The sequence below is a fragment of the Callospermophilus lateralis genome, chromosome 1, assembly GCF_048772815.1.
Source record: "Callospermophilus lateralis isolate mCalLat2 chromosome 1, mCalLat2.hap1, whole genome shotgun sequence".
Classification (NCBI taxonomy): domain Eukaryota; kingdom Metazoa; phylum Chordata; class Mammalia; order Rodentia; family Sciuridae; genus Callospermophilus; species Callospermophilus lateralis.
In genome coordinates this window covers 59084638-59102537 of record NC_135305.1, presented here as the reverse complement: position 1 = coordinate 59102537, position 17900 = coordinate 59084638, and the positions used below count along the sequence as shown (strand labels likewise).

The following is a 17900-nucleotide window of genomic DNA, read 5'->3' as shown; positions in this document are numbered from 1 at the left end:
TAGACATGGCCAACTAAAAATTGTCAATTATGACTACATTTGTAAACCAACATTTGCATATTACCCCAGTTTATTATTGATTTTAATTCAGTATTCTGGCTGCAACTAAACCCTAAACCTCTGGAAAGTTTAATTTGAAGTGCCTCAGGCAAATAAGAGCTGAAATAAGTAGACCATTTTTTTTTCACCCACAAAATGGTCTTACTAAAAAACATTTGAGAATCTCCACTCCAGTGGAGCTCAAGTGCATAGCATCTACATTCAGTGGAAGGATAAAAAATAGTCTATGAATAATCTCCCCTAGTTACCACTGTTCCTTCTATATACATCACATTCTAGAGAAAGAATGAGAGGAACGGCCGTCATATTCTCCTTCTGATCAAACTGAAGGGCATAAGTCCAACTCTGAGACTCTTGATGACTCTATTCCAAAGTCAGTTAAATTTAATTCAAATTTTTGACTGCTTGGTGTATAGATTAGTCAAAGATACAGTTGGGAATAAAATTATTGACTGTTTTAGGAATCCCATGACGTTATTGGAAAGCATGTGGCTTTTCATTCAAAATGAAAAAGTACTGAAATGGCTTTAATTATTTAGGGTTAGTCACATGCTATAACAGAAAAATTATTTTAAAAAGTAATCTCAGAATGAGTCCATCAGAGTTCAGAGTCATTTGAAAAACATTTATGAAGGACTCATATTTCGGATACTTTTTTAAAAGATGGGCTTATAATGAGCTGAAATGATTAGGCCCTGCTTTTGTGGTGCTTACAGGTGACAGTAAGGAAGACTTAGCATATCTAATCTGAAGGCAGGATCTGGAACTTCATATACTGCTTGCTGATTCTGTGCAAGGTCCAAGATAGGGCCCTTTTCTGTAGAAAGATATGTGACACGAAATGTTAATTCTTGTATTTCTACAGTGTGCATCCTTCTGACTTCCTGAACTTCTATATTTCATTTCTTTGTACAAATGTCTTGTATAGGTGGGATTTTTATGACCACAGTATTCTGGCTTGGTTTGGCTTAGTTTGGTTTGAGTGCCCACGACTCCCCAACCCATTATTATCAAATGTCAATCAGAACTACTTTCTGATCTTTAGATGTCGTAATAAGCCTACAAGGATTGAAACATTCAAAACTGTTCTTCCCAAACACACTTTTCAGAACTTAAGTAAGTAACCTACACAATAAATATATTTTCATTAATGCAGCTCAACTTAGGAGTTTTCAACACCTAAATAGAAGAAGAAATTGTCATCAAGAGGGGAGATACAAGATTGCATAGTCACTGTGTGTTAACTGGAAAATGGATGAAAACCATAAATTGTTCCCCAAAGTCAAGTTAATGGAAAGGCCACATGGATTCTATTTGGCTCATCCAAAATTTACATTAAAATAAAAGAAGTGAAACAAATTGTAATTCCAATAACTTATTTTTTCCTGAATGAGGAAATTGCCCTTTGTAATCTCCTATATAGACCAGAACAAACAGGTTTGCATCAATAACTGTTGTTTGTTTAATATGTATGTTCAAAAACAGCATCAAATCAAACAGTTTTAATGTTCAATTATGTTAAATAGCCTCATTTGGATTTTTTCAAGAAATAAATCTAAGTAAATATTGATAAACAGCACAAAGCATATTAATAATGTGTTGTCTGAGCTTGTTATTTGGGGGATTAAAATCACAGCCAAGAGAGCAAATAAATATTACAAGTTACACTGCATCATATTTACCAAACTTCCTAAATTATTAGCAAATCCACTGGGTAAATGCAGCAGCAAAGCACAATCTGTTTTCCATGCAAATTTGAAATCCACTTATGAGGCAAAACAGGGTATAGATGGGATTTCAGATACATAATTACAAAAGAATTATCGATTCACCATTTTCATTTCCAAAAAGGTCATCATGCTGATCACCTCATAGATTTATCCAAAATGAAAAAAAAGAACTGTGTATCAGGTTTGTTTGTTTTTGTTTTATTGTTGTTATTGTTTTGTTTTTTCTAATTCCTCCCTGTGTACAGATGTAGAGGTCAATTTAATCAATTTGTACTAAGATAATGATTGGCATCAGCCACCTAGAACCTTTCCTCAAAAGAATTCCAGTCAAATAGGATGAATCTGAAATGTGTGCACAATAATTCAACAAAGAAAAGTGGAGGTGCTGGTATTAGTGTAAGAACTGTAGGGGAACAAAATGTGCATAGGTAGGGAAGGGGCCAAGCAGCCTTCTTCCTTGAGCTGGATTGGGCCTTGAATTGCTTAGTAAATGAACAAAAACCAGTGGGGAAGCAGAGACTTTATGTAACTAAAGTCACAGTCACACCTACCTTCCAAGAAAGTACCCCTTTCCTCTTGCCAAAGATCCGGATAGGCAGAGGTATGCCATGGAGGCAGAACTGAGCTGTTTTGCTGAAAGAAATGGGAGGGAGGTTTGGAACTTAAAAGGAAGAGAGAAAAGAAAGAAGAGGGTAAGGATAAAAAAGACCCGAGTCAAAACCTAAAACTTAGAGGAGTTCTGCAAATGACATTTGTTTTCAAATTTGTATAATACAAGCCCTTCGATCTACCAGACTTCTGTTTCATTTCCTCCAACAAATGTCATGTGTGGGTGAGATTTATATGGTGATGGTGTTTTGTTTTGGCTTGGTTAGATTTTTGTTATTGTTTTCCTTGAAATTAAGGAAGCGGGCTGAATTTCTTGACTGAGTTAACTAATTATAATGGAGAGACCACATTAGCCCGAAGGTGAGTAGAGCTGTAAAGTAATCCGAGATGCTCCTGTAGTTGCAAACGGCTTAGGTAACCAAAATCCCTAATCGTGCATAAATCCAAAGCGACTCCACACAGGTAATTGCTGTTGCCATCTGCTAATGTCTGGAAGAGCTTTTTGTTTGTTTCTGTGGAAATTGAAAGTTCTCAATAATTGAAGTGATTCTGATCATGTAACCCTTTTCTCTCCACTACCGCCCCCTAACCCGCCAAATTTCAGTCATAGGGAAAGGCTTAGATTCCATGTTTGGTGGTGAAGTAATTCAGACCACTTGAATTATATCTTCAGGTATACAGAGAGCAACTAATTTCAAGGTTATGAGCATATTCCAATTTGGTTGGAGCTGTGTTTCTTAAAGAGGTAGACAGTTTAGAAGACAGCATGGGACCAAATTTACAGGACCACAGATGTTCAAGTCTGGAATTATGTTTAATTTTACTGAGAAGCTCCCTTGTAATTTAAAAAGCAAGAGGGAGGGGAGGCTAAAAGGTAGGTATTGAAATGTCCAACCTAAGCACCTCCTTCATGTCCCAAATGTCTATATCTAACTTCCCACTGGACATTTCCACTTGAATTTCTCTCAGGTAACTTCTGCTTGACTATTAAGCTCATTTCTCTTAAATAACATTCTCCTCCCATGTTTTCTGTTTTGTTGGTTGAGACCATTTCCTAGCCAAAAGCCTGCAAGACAGCTCTGTCTCCATGTTTTCCTGAGTACATTCAACCAATTAGTTACTGTGATGTATTATGATGATATCTCTTCAATTCATCTTTTATTTACCAAACCACTCTCTCTCATTTCTCATTGGAATTACCACAGTGTAATATGGAATCTAGTATTTAATGTGTAAATCTAGTACTTGCTGATACCAGACACATTTTAAGTGTTCAGTAGCCTCATGTGGCTGGTGGCTCCCATTATTGGACAGAGCAGCTTTAGAGATTACGACATTGAAAAATAACAAGGTCAAAAAAAAAAAAAAGTAGAAAACCTTCAACTCTGGAAGAAAAATGAGTTTATCCTTGTCATTTGAGGAAAAACAAGCAATTTGTTGGGAAATAACAGCCAGTGGAAAATATGGTTCTAAAATAAGGAGAGTTGGGGACTACATTTCAAAAGAAAAAAATACATGAAAATTTAGCCCTACCTAAAATCTGCTTTAATTGCCATTCACTTCAACGGGTATTTATTGAGCTCCTACTATTTGCCTGATGTGTGGTGTGCGGCAGGACCCTCCTGCTGTGCCCCTCCTCAGACAGCCCCCTCCTCTCCAAATCCTAGGATTATAGTTTCCTGTCCTACTGCTTCAATTAAAGCCTTTTCAAACATTTTGCCTCCTTGATCTCTCTCCTCATATCTGACCACACATAAAATAGCTGCTACAGAGTTAGGCACTTGACTCCCTGTACCATCTGTATCTGTCTAGCTTGACTATAAACTTCTTGAAGACAGAGGCGTTTCTGCTTCCACAGTCCTCGGAATGGAGGGGTTGGAGTTCTCAGTATGTGATTCTTGAACAGTGACCGACTTAGGCAGCACTCAAGCTCCAGCTCCTACCATTATTAGGTCCCTTGGAGGAAATGAAAGATTCAAGACCAGTGGTTTTTGTTTTTTGTTTTTAACTCCTCACTAATGGTCAAACGGCTTCCAGTTGCACGCAGGCGTGTGAGATGCATACTCTGAAATCCTTCTTGACATAAATCGGGTAGCCAGGAATGTACATTCTCTGCCTCCAGCTACTTTTCAGGTTCACCAGGAACAGAGCGTGTTCAAAGTGGTTGCATTATGAACCTTATTTTTTTCTGTGCACTTTTCAGTTAATTTCTCTTCAAAGGAAGATGTTTTCATCACTGGGTAGCAAACAGGAAGAGATTCATTTTAAAGGCAAGCAAAATGGAAGAACCAAAACAGACTCCTAATGATGCCGTTTTCCCATTTCCTGCTCTTAGTGTATTGTGTGCCCATGAATGGTGGTGGGGGGGGGCAGGGGTGAACTTCATCCAGACTCCAGAAATTCATATTATGTAGAGGAAATCCATTTCTGCGCCTTGCAAAGCAGAAGTACAGGTGCAGCAAGAGAGTAAACAGTACCAGCTGCTCCTTGGCTGTGGTTCCTTAAAGAGAAATTACAGACCAAACCCAGGTTTGGAGAGAGTACAGAATTGCTGAAAGGACAGCAGCAGATTTTTTTGTGACTTTGACCCCAATCTGGCATCTCCACCATATAACAGTATGTCTGCACAGGAACTGTAACATACAAAAGCTGAGTGTCAGAGCTGGTTTCTACCTACATTCTGGTGATAATTTGGGGATAACATCCTGGCAGACATGGAGACTTAGCCAGGAAACTTACACCAGATTCACATACTAAGACTTGAGGGGTTGATTTAGGATAAGATGCAGAAAATGTGTAAAACCAGAAACTAGTCACAGAAAGTGAATTCTCATCATCAAATTTGGTTGTGTTTTTTTTTTTTAAGTCATATTCTCAGGATGCCTCATAGGCTCATGATATTGTTGCTGTTTTATGTATAATGTGAATCCACTTTTGTGTGTGTGTGTGTGTGTGTGTGTGTAACTATTTTAAGCTTTTAGAAAGGGATGCTCATGCAGACTATCAGAATACAGAAGAATGCATTATAGATGTCATAACAATAGAGTTTCTTTTTCCTTATAATATGAATTCACTTTTTTGTGATGCATTTGTGTGTTTACAAAACAAGTCTGGGCTCTAAGATTAAAGAAAATATTACACATCAGAACCTCTAGAAGTGTTCAATGGGTACATCCACTCCACTTTCACCAACTGACATCAGACCTTCTGTCTCATCTATATTGCCATCAGGGATGAAGGGAACCAAATATTATATGTGATTTAAAAAAAAGCAACTAACAACAATATTGATGGTTTTTATATCACTCCTGAGACACTTCTGACACTTTATTATTTCATTTAACATTCTGAAACATTTTAGGAATACTGGTAAAGATTTTCATCAGACGCCATCAATGATAAGACAAGCCAAAGCCACCATTTCTAAAGCTTCTATTTGGAAAATGTTTTTCAAACCACATATTGAATTATAAACTTTCACAACAGCGTCACCTTCATAGTGAACACTATAAACCATGATATGTCACTTGGGAACACAAGACAAATGCTAAGAGAACACTCAGTGGGCATGTCACGTCATTGTCTCCTGAAAGTCTGTTATCGGTGCTCCTGGCCATTTCTTGTTGTATGGTTTACTGTGATGCAATTGGCTTCAGCAACCCTGTCCTTGTGCTGGTTTTGTCTCTTCACATACCCATGACTCCCATCTGCTGTCAAGACCTGGGCACAGAGGCTGGATGAAAAGGTGAATGGAATACCACAGCACATTTTCTGCACGTGAGTGGAAGCTAAACTTTCTTTTCAAGCTGGGTCTTTTCAGGTAAAAAAGCCCTTGCCCTGCTTTGTTTAGAATCTGTTGTGCCCTGAGAGAAGAAAACATTGCAGAGTACATGTTCCTTTTGCATGATTTCTTCCTCAAATTCCAGAATGCTTTTATGGGTCAATTTGTAAGAAGTTAAAAAGGCAAAGACCTTTTGTATAAAAAAGAATGTGATGTGTATGCAAAGGAGCCTCTGCTAACCTGGAATGATCTGCTTTATCTCTGACTGAGGAGGTAAAGAAGCAACTAAGAACCTGCTGAAAGGTGACAGTGATGTTGGGAGGGTTTTTCAACATATTATGAGCATCTGAGTGCTCTCATTGGTGCCAAGCAATACAATTGCTGGTGCATTGGGAGCAAGATGCATCATTTCCATCACAATGGGGAATTCTGTGCTCTCCAAGCTCTTGCTTTAGTTAAATTTTTCCAAGCATTCCTGTTGTATCACTGAGCCCATCATACCAGCCCTACAGAGAACCGCTATGCACTCCCAAATCATGTTTGCTCACTGAATGCCATTTCTATTCCCTCTCTGTGGACCAGTCTAACTACCAGGTGCCATGCCTGTCTCAAAAAAAAAAAAAAACTGATGGGACTTCAAAGGCATCTGAATGGCTTTTGAAAACAGGCCAGCTTGGAGATGTGGCTGGGAGTTAGGAGGTATGATGCATTAGTGGTATACAGTAGGTCAACACAGAGGCAGGGCCTATACATAAGATCTCTAGGTAGAAAAGTATGACCAGGCAAGTGCCCTGAGCAACCTGTGTTACCAGATGGAACCAACCAGAAAAAATCAAATTGCAAAAGTTTACCATGAAGGCATTTAAAGTGGGACAGGCAGGAAACTTTTTTGTTTACTTTTTCAACTAGTTTGTTTTCGCTTTTTAGTATATGCATTCTTAGCCATAGCATGACAGCTTCGTTGGGCTCCCACATGAGGAGCCTCATACTCTCCAGCCTTCATTAAGCCCCTCAGACCCCTCGCCTCGTGATGGCTCCAGGTATAATTGCCAGTTGAGGACAAAGGTCTGCTGCAAGGACTTTCTCCTCATTATGGTTTCCCCTCTGGAGGGTTCTCTGTGACTGATTTGGCAGCCTGAGCCAGGAAGGATCCAAGTGGCTTTCACCTCATTGGTTTTCACTCCATTGCTCTTGGCTTTCTCGGGAATTATTTAATTGGGTTACTATTGTCTGTCTGGCAGGAACCTACAAAAGGGACTCGTTTCTAAAGCAGGGTCTTCCTCTCCAACCCTGAGTGGCCTTATTAAGCAAATGCAGTCCCTTGACCAGCCTGACTCTTTGTATAAACATAAACATGATCCTGGGCCAGCTTCTTCACCTGTACCTTTTTAAAAAATAAATAAATAAATAAGAAATCTCATGGATTAATAAGATGGATGAGCTCACTGCAAGATCTTTTCCTGAAAAATCTCCAGAGACCTACTTATTGTGAAGGACCTTGTTCAAAATGGCATTTCCCTGCTTCCCATTTCACCTTGTCCTCTTCTTTGAGAATGTGTGAACCCTTGGGGGAAAGTATGTTTATGTCTCTCCATAGGATTTACTAACTTTGGATGTATTTGTGGCCAGGCAGAAGCAAGTGCTATCTTAATAGCAGTGAGTCTCAGACAAAAGTTTCCTTTGCAACAGAAATCGGTTTATTTGCCTTTAGCAAGGAGCTGCTTGCTTTCTGGGTTCCAGATTTTCAATCCGCTGATTGAGACAAATGCATCTAATACATCTGACAATGGATGTAAGTGCTGGGTGACTTATGGATGAAACAGAAACAATTCTTGGGGTTCTTTGTGATGTGACCTCAGGCACATTTTCCAAGCAGGGTAATGGTTGCTGTGTTAGTGCCTGAGGACATGTGGGTTCCAGGGGCTTCTGCCTGTGGTTCGCAGCTTGTGAGCCCACTTGTGCCTATACTTTGTTTTCTTGGCTTATAAAGTTTTAAAAGTAGCACAGAATGTACTAGGGTATGCTCAGCTGGAGGTGATTAAAAGGAAGTCTTGGGTAAACTGGCAGAAAACTGTCCACTGGTGAGAGGCAAGCACAGCTAAAATTCCTGTGGCCCTCTGGAAAAGAAACCACATCTTTCAGAGGAGTTAAGATGGGGGGGGGGCGGGGGTTAACAGCTTGATTTTCTGACCAAGTGCCTATGCCACTGATATTTCAAGAAGGGTAACTCTTTCTAAAGTGTTTCTATTAAATGAAGAACATAATAATACTAGCTGGCATTCATTGAACATTTATTATAAGCCGGAAACTGTGCTAAGCCCTCTTAACACATTATCTCATTTTAATCCTCACAACAGTCCCTAGGTGCTAAGTGCTTTAATTGCCCCATTTATACTTCAGGAAACCAAAGCAGAAGCACAGAAAGGTTAAATAAATCATCCAACGTGACACAGGAAGCAAAGTTGCAGAGCTGGGATAAAAACCCCAAACAGACTCCAGAATCCAAACTGCAGAACTTTGAGGCGTTTAGTGACTGGATTTAAGTCTCAGGCAGGTACACACTAGGGACAGGAGGTGAAGGCTGCTGTGGAATTGGCTGAGTCAGAGTGACCAGCCAGCAGCTCTTCGGTAGGGCACAGTGAGTTTTCAACCATCTGTCCTTACTTTTTGTGTGCTTGGTTGTTTTCTGGCTTCGCTTACCTGTTTTCTTCCATCGGCAAGTGCTGATGTTTCCGTTTTCTCATGTGTTCCCCAAGTTTTTCTACGTCGCCAGTATTTTAAGTGCACTGTCTCTGTGTTCTAGAATAACCCATACATTGCCCTCCTCTGAATTACACTGTCTCCTTTTATGTGAGGAGTAATGGAATTACATAGGAGAGGAAGTAAATCAAAGTCACACCTTTCATTTTTCCCTTCTCGTTTATCCCCATTCCATAAGAAACTGGAAACAAATTCTTCTCCCTATAATTATAATTGTATATAGTGGCCGGATTTGTTGTTACCTATTCATACATGCACACAATATGACAATATAATTTGGTCACTATCATTCTCCAGTGTTTTTTAATAGCAAGAGTAAAAGTCTTGATATATGATGGCTTTGTGTGAGAGAGAAGCTTTGGACCTTATAGTGGTGATTCTTATTTTGACCATCTTCAGGGCCAGCTGTCAGGGGCCAAGGAATCATCCCAAATTATCTGTCACCTCTCTCCTGAAATCTGGAAGCAGATTTTGACCCCCTGATGTCCTCAAAGGCCTCTCAGTAGACAATAGATTTGAGTATATAGTCCTATTTTTTCTCTTTTCATTTTTTTAATTCTCTTCAGTATACAACTGCTGATTAACTTCATTGAGATAACTTTGCCAGGGTTCTGATCTAGTACTGTTTCTACCAATGCACAGAATATCTGCCTGTACAGCCCAATTTGCTAAAGTACTTAGGTTGAGGTCTTAGCACACACTAATCTCTGAATGTCTGGCTGAGAAAAGGGAGTATTTGAAGGCAACTAATATCTGGGAGAAATATTTTAAATTAATCCATATTTTTCTCATGTTATATAATAATTGTCTGACTGTTGTAAATACAACAGTCAATGAGACCTTTATGGATACCAAGCTTCAGTCATTTAGTGATTAGCTAAGTGAAGTGTATTATGTTTAGCCTTGTAGAAACCTAAAAGATGAAAACTGATCATTTATTATAGGAATACTGTGCATAGAACTAAAATCAACTGTTCTCTGCATCTGAAACCAGTGTAAAGAAAATCAGAATAAAACATTATTCCCATCCTTTGAAATGTAGTTCTGTGTTTTCCCACTCTTTGTCTCCTGACTCCTGGCCTAGATACTGATAGAACTGATAGCAGTGACTGATAGAACTCATCAGTGCTGGTGCTGATGCTGTCCAAAATATTGAGTATAAGACAGAAAATGCTTCTCTGCAAAACTGTGAGATGTTCTCACACAGACCCTTGATGACATTGTGATTGGGATGTCCTTTGCTTGATTGAACATAAATGGGGAAAATTTGGAGGAGGGGGGATGCTCAAAATCACCCAAAAAGAGCTAGATATTGAACTGAAAGATCAGCCTGGAAGTTTGAAGGCTGAGAAGAAATAAAACACAAGAAGGATATGAATACTTTGAGCAATGACTGACTCTCTTCCCGGGATATAACAATTGGGAGTCATCCTTTAATGCTTGAAAGGTGTACTTTATACATGTGACAAGTTATGCAAACATGCTGTACAACAAGTCATTCCTTCAAAGGCTTTCTGATGCTAAATGTGCCAGTTAAAAGTCCTTAGGCAGTTAGGCTGAAATTGGGAAATTAAAAAAAAAAAAAAAAAAAAAAAAAAGGAGGTAGATACACCTTAGATGTGTGATATTATTTTTTCTCCTTTTTTCATTGGTGCATTTTACTTCTACATAATGGTGGGATTTTTTTGTTACATATGCATGTTACAATATGATAATATAATTTGGTCACTATCATTCTCCAGTGTTTTTAATAGCAAGAGGAAAAGGCTTGATATTTGATGGCTTTGTGAGAGAAACTTTGGACCTTATATTAGTAATTCTTATTTTGGCCATCTCTGTCTTTGGACCTTTATGATGTTCACAAGTAACTCCATTAGAGTGAGCATGGGAATAACAAGCAAATAAAACACCAACCAGGTTATTTTATTACATAACTTACTAGTTATAGTTAGTAAAGTCTTAGGGGAAGAATTAAAGTTTATCACTATAATGAGACTTTTTTACATTTTCTGATGGTAAATATTTCACATCTTATTCGTACTTTTCTGATTGCTATAACCATTAAGGATGGAGATGATGGGCTCAGGTTGTAGCTCAGTGATAGAGTGCTTTCCTAACATTTATGAGGAGCTGGGTTCAATTCCAGCACCACATATAGAAAAATAAAACAATAGATCCATTGACAACTAAAAAAAATGGAGATAATGTTTTATAAATCTATGTGATTATTCATTCTTTTCATAATATAAGCTCAATTTTCAGTCCATTTTATCATGTAATATTTTAAACAGGGTAAATTTGGTAAACAATTTCTATTTAGGCATTAAATCTTCTTACCAAAGGTGATTATTAACTGTATTAATTGGATACAAAAATGCTAATTTTTTTCAAAGAAAGTCAACAAAGCATTACATAACTCAATAATGAAGAAATGTGTTTCAGGACATAAGGACCACACACAGTCTGAATTCCTGAGACCCAGAATCACAACACAACCCTTTTCATGGGTTTCACTGACTAGATATGAAATGTGTTGGGAATTTCTTGACTGTGTGTTTAAGTGTGGTTAGAATTCTAATTTTAAGAATGCTTTAGTTTTATAGCCTTGTATTTATTACAATCTAAATACCACAGGAGTTAATAACTTCCATTCATTTCAAAATAATTACGCTTCTCTTTTTATAAGACCAAGTATAAATTGTTTTTGGCAAAAGAAAAAGTTTTACCTGATTTTTTTTGGCCAGACCTAGGCTGAATTATTTTTTTTTTCTACTGATGTACAGAATACGTAGCTAGATTCAGCCAATGTTGCCAAGCATCAGATAATAAAGATCTGCTATTTTAGCAATTTAATAATTTAATAGTTAAGTCTAGTGTTTCACATGAAGTATAAGTTACTGAATTTTTAAACCTCAATTTCATTTACACTTTCCATTAAATTAGAAGCTTCAACTCTGAAGATTTAAGATAATTTCAATTTGATTTTGTAGCCCTTAGAAAGTGGCTACAACCTCTGGAAAATGTAAAAGTGCACTTAATTATGTAAATATTTTACATATATATATATATATGTATATAGTGCCAGTCTGTTTAAGAATTTAAGCATATTCACTCTGATCATCAGATTTAAAACTGTGAAGCTGTGCTTACAGACAAAAGATATTCTAATTGGTAAAAATGAAAGCTCTGTGGCTATGGTGTCAGGGTCATGGCCTCCACCTTTGCCATAAGGCCTGGGATTACCTTTGCTATCCTGTCTGCGTTTGTTTGTTTGTTTGTTTGTTTGTTTGTTTGTTTGTTTTTCACCTCTAGGATTTTGTTTTCTAGCTTTTGACTGACCAGTCACACAAATATTTTTTGGAATAAGTTCTGATTAAACACCTACATGTAAAACTGTTAATGTGATTTGTGAAGCCAATAAAATGCCTGATAAATATCAGAACTGCTTTCATTTAGCCTTTGAGAAGGAGCAGTCACCTTCTATATTATAATCATACTGAATTTTTAAAGTGCATTACCAACCACTGCTTCCCTTGCTGTCTCTAATTAGCAATTATTAGCATCTAAAGAAAGTCCAAAGAAAACAGGCAAACTGTGATCTGCCTTCAAACCTTCAGTCGGCTTTTGAAAGTCCTCCTGTCAGCAAGTGTCTCAAATAATTACCGTACCCCTCTCACACACATCCCCTGAATGAAGTTTGCAATCATGGAGGCCAATCAAAAGTTCATTGAATCAGCAGGAAGTGTAATAAAGGTATTCATAAACCAAATAGATGTTTTCTTTTGCTAAAAAGAAAAAAATAAAGGGCTGGGGATGTGGCTCAAGTGGTAGCGTGCTCGCCTGGCGTGCGTGCGGCCCGGGTTCGATTCTCAGCACCACGCACAAACAAAGATGTTGTGTCCGCTGATAACTAAAAAATAAATATCAAAAAATTCTCCCTCTCTCTCTCTCTCTCTCTCTCTCTCTCTCTCTCTCTCTCTCTCTCTCTCTCTCTCTCTCTCTCCTCTCTCACTCTCTCTTTAAAAAAAAAAAAAGAAAAAAAGAAAAACAAAAACACTGTATACCTAAGTGATTCTGTGAGGAAATTCAGCTCCTGGAGAAACTGTGAATCTGTACACCTGACTGGGAAGGTGAGCTAAGTGATCCCATATGCTATGCAAACTTCCACACAGAGGAATGCTGAATTTGATGGAACTTTCTCCCAAGGATTTCTGCATTTGTTTGTTTGTTTTAGTAGCCCCTCCTGCTAGACTTGAGAGAATTTAGTCAGCTAGCAATCCTGGTAGGAAAGCCAACCCCTTTGAGGTGGTGACTGTAAAAACATTATTTGTATTTTAACAGGTGATCCTCTGGCCTAAAAGATCACAAGACTTAAAGAAATGATAGTCTAGTGGGGAGGATCTCAAGAAATAAACAAATTGCAACACTTTGGGGAACACATCCCTGTTCTCATATAGACTTCCCTCTTCAGGAGTATTTCAGAAGATTGGAAAATTCCCCTTTTCTCCGTTTCCAACCTTATCTGTTGGATTATCCCCCGTAATTGTTTAGAATTTTCAAGGATAGTGTTAATTTTTTTTATAATATAAAGAAAGTACTCATCAGAAAAAATAAATGGTTTAACTTAAAATCTAGAAAACTAAATAGAATCAGAAATGAAGGGGTATTTTTCTCTGTTTTAAATAAGTTTCCTGAATACCATTTAGCTTTAAAATTAGCACTGTGCTCAGACAGCTCAGGTGATCTTGCAATTGCATTAGGCTCACTTGAAATGAAATCTACTATCTGCAGAAGATTTTAGCTTAGTAGAATGTACATGTACCTGCATGTTTTCATGCAGGTTCTTAATTCCTGTGTATTTCTTCTCTCTCATCATTATAATAAGGTGGCTTAAAGACCAGAATCACCTGGGAACCTGTTAAAAAATGAGCCTCAGCCCTCACCCCATATCCACTGAGTCAGAATCTGCATTTGCTTTCTTAAAACACTGACAGATGTTTATCTAAAACTTATTTTAAGAGAGGCTATGTATATGTTTTGGGACAACAGATTCTGGATCTGAAAGGCTTGATTCAAATCTCAACTCCATTGCTTTCTAGTTGTGTGGTCTTAGCAAGTTGCTTAACCTCTTAATGCCTCAGTTTCTTAATCTATAAAAATGGAAAAACTTACAGTACCTACATCTTTGGATTCTCATAATGATGAAAATAAATATGTACATTATTACAAAAGTTCTAGAAGACAGTAAATATTACTTAAAATCACTTATTAAGTATGATTATTATTGTGTCACAGAGTGAGATCTCCCCTCAGAACAGAAGCAGCTGTGGGGATTCTCAGCCACTGGTTCTTAACAATCTCACAGGAAGGATTTCAGGCCAGTGGAACATAGTAGAAAGTTGAAGTTTATTTGGGAAAGTGAGAATAAGAAAGATAAGCATACAGTATGGATACTGAATGACCTGGACCCAAAGAGAACAATGTGGCCTTAACAGAATCAGGGCCTCAAAGGAGTTTGAGCATATTAAAATGGGTTTAAGTATAAATACCCTTATTCTATTCTCTTGTACCCCTTAAGTGGTTACTTGTCTCTTGGTATAGCCTTTAGCAGATTTTTTATGTGACGGTTGTGATGACCTAGTCACAAGGAGTGGTTGTAAGGATGAGATCTGGAAACCATAGTTCCCTTAAGGGGTTATAATTAACTGTGGCTGGGGGAGATTCTTACATATCAGGTCCCATTTTCCTGAAGCTTGTCTTCTTCAATAACATTCACCATGATTTTAGGTAATAATTCCCTTAAGGGGTTATAATCATCTAGGGGTTAGGGAAGGTTGCGTTTGGTTCCCATCTTCTAGATGCTTACCTGCTCAGTAAGATTCCTTGTGGTCTTGACAGTGGACAGACAGATGCAAGTGGTGGAAACATGAGGTTAAGGAAATACTTCTATAAAATGGACCCACTTTGCTGCCAACACATGCTTTCTTTTCTAAGAAGCAAATTTACCTACAGCCCTGCCTGGCTTAAGTGGACAGGATCTGTCACATTCCTCAGCAAACTACCTGTTATCAGCAAGAGAAATGCAGGCCTGAAATAATGTCCATAAGAGAAACCCAAGTTACCCTCAAAGGGGAGACTTTTGTGACCCTTTTCACAGACCAGATCCTGGAACTCAGAAAGATAAGGATAATTCCACCTAACTATAATATCTGTAAGAATTTATGGTTAAGAATCCAATTAGAACCTGTGAGTATGGGCCAAAGTGACCTAGAGTTGTCATGGCAGTAGGGACTTGAAAGTCTGATGTCAAGAGGTGGACCTGAGTGGGACTCTCTGGAAATTTCTGGGATCTCCAAAGAAACCCAAGTGCAGGAGAGACATGTTGTCCCTCGGAAACCTGTCTTGGAGATTAGGAACAGGTCCTTTTTCCCTGGTGTTGAAGATTAAACACCCAAGAAACATGGAGGCAAGTGTAGAAAGCAAATTTTATTTAAGAAAAGGGATAGCAATAGACTTCTTGGAAAGGAAGGGGGGCTGGAGATGGGTGTTTGCAGGAGTGGGTATATCTTGCTCTTATATTGACCGCAGAACACTTCCTTTTAATCATTGCCTTCACTTTCTTCTCCACGTACAAGCAGGAGCATGGGGTTAATCCTTAGCAACCCATTCTGCTGGGAAGTGTAATCTAAGAGGTTGCTATAGCAACCCGTTGTCTTTTCTCTGCTAACCAGCCCTCATCCCCTCAAGCCCCATCATTTCTTACCTACACTGACTACCTGACCTTCGCTCACTGCCTCAATTTGCTAAGGAATGTGACATATCTTGTCCCCCATCCTGGTGATTAAACCCAGGGCTTGAGCATGCTAGGAAAGTGTTCTTCCACTTAGTCACACCTCCAGCCCCCTTATATTATCATTATTAAATATCATTATTATTATTAGCTATAGACAAAGACCTCTTTCTGCCTTTTGAAAAATGTCTTGAATAAATGACATCTAAATTTCTAAGAAAATAGCTTTAGTTTGAGAACAAAAAGTACAATTATTTTTCTTTTTTTAATTTTTAAATTATGTGGTACTAATGAGCCTAAGGTCATGAGTTTAATCCCCTTGTTATATTCTCATGAGGGCAAAAACAATAATATAAGGAACAAATTTTTTATTCAACTGAAATGTCCAGTAACAAAACTCTACCTCCCTCTACCCTCTGCTGAAAACCCAGCCTCTCAACCCTCCCAGCCTACCTGTAGCCCCAGGAAGCCCTCTCATAAATGCTTGGCATTGCCTAGAAAGCATGAGAACAGAAACAGAAAAAAAAAAAAAATCTCAGGCAGAGCACCAAATAAGGGCATGAAAAACCATTGAAGAAGGGTGGGAGTGATAGGAAAAAAATCTCGTGATGTTTGGGTCAATTATAAAAGACATATTGTAGTCATTTATAAATGGCTTTTTACATTTTTTATATAAATTTATATATATAGTATATTTTACATTTTAGAACAAAATGACCATCTACTTCTATACTTATTATGGAAACCAAGTATGAATCATTTTTGACTATGTGTTTAAAACTTAATAAACTTTTATATGGAACACATTCTCTAAATTCTTAAATATTTATAATTGTACTTCCAAGTGTTTCCTTAATACTGATATACTTTACTTTTTCTATGAGATAAACTTTTCTCTGTTTAATTGAAATATGATACTTTGTATTGATTTGTCTTCAAGTATTTTGGTCTTTCAATCTCTTGTTGACCTCATTTTAGTGAATTTTTTTATTTCAGATAATTATAATTTTTAGTTAGAAAATTACATTTACTTCTTTTACATTTCCTATAGCTCTGCTGAGCTTTTTCATCTGTTCATTCATTGTGACCATGCTTCCATTAATGTATTTAAGCTTTTTAAAAGTCCTTGTCTTCTCATTCTAACATATGATCATCTGGATCAATTTTCATTGACTAGTGTATCACATTTCTGCATTTTTTGTTGATTTTTTTCCATATATAATGTTTAATTACCTTTTCATGGTTGTGTTGTTTTCCGTTGAAGGATGCTGAGTTTTGTTCTAACTGGAAGATCACTGATCCTTCAAATTTGGTTATTATTTACTTGGTAGGGATCTCTTTTTTGCATTTCAGTGGAATCCAAGGATATGCCTTTTACTTTAAGGCATTTTTCTCATTTCTAAACTGTGGATCACAAATACTTTGAATGTCCAAAACACTCTGAGATCTCTCTATTCTGACTGAGGTAGAACTACTGAGCATTCTAGCACTGAACCAACTCTGGTATCATCACTCAGCATTTTTTCTCTAGAGCAGGTGATCTCTGCTAGGCTTTCCAGTGCCTCACCCTACATTTGAGATCAAACTGCAAAAAAAAAAAAGGGGGGGGGACTTCAATGATTGCATACACCAATTTCTACCTCCTTTCACCACTAAAGCCTCCATGTGAGTAAATTCTATTACCTCAAGCAAACACGTTTTCTTTGAGCATTCATTTATACATCTTTCAATTTAGACTGAAGATTTTTTTTTTAAAATCACATCCTCATTTAAAACAATATATACTTCTAAATTCCTTTAATAAATGATAGCAGTAAGTGAAAAAGAGTCTAACTGAAATGGGTAATGACTGGGAGAAAAAGACATAGGAAGCTCAGATGATTAGAGGTAATGGCTAAAATTGTACTCTTAGAATCAGGATTGCTGTTGTGCTAGACTTATTTTTTTTAATAAGAATAAATTTAAATCAAGTAATTAAGTATTTATAGTCACATTTCAAGAACACAGAAAATTTAGTGTATAACTAACATTGGTTTTCTTTTTAATGCAAACCCCCAAACTATATGACTTTGTGAAACTTCATTTCTCTTCACTTTTGTTTTCCTGTGTAACCGAAGAAAATGCATGTTAGTCACATAAGTGGATTTTTGTATGTCTTTATATGTTTCAT

The 17900-nt window shown here is 37.4% G+C and overlaps 1 protein-coding gene across 2 annotated transcripts in view; it reads left to right on the top strand.

Annotated features, from left to right (window-relative positions):
* Magi2 (membrane associated guanylate kinase, WW and PDZ domain containing 2) overlaps positions 1-17900 on the top strand; it is a 1283222-nt gene that overhangs the window by 905326 nt on the left and 359996 nt on the right. The window lies entirely within an intron of this gene.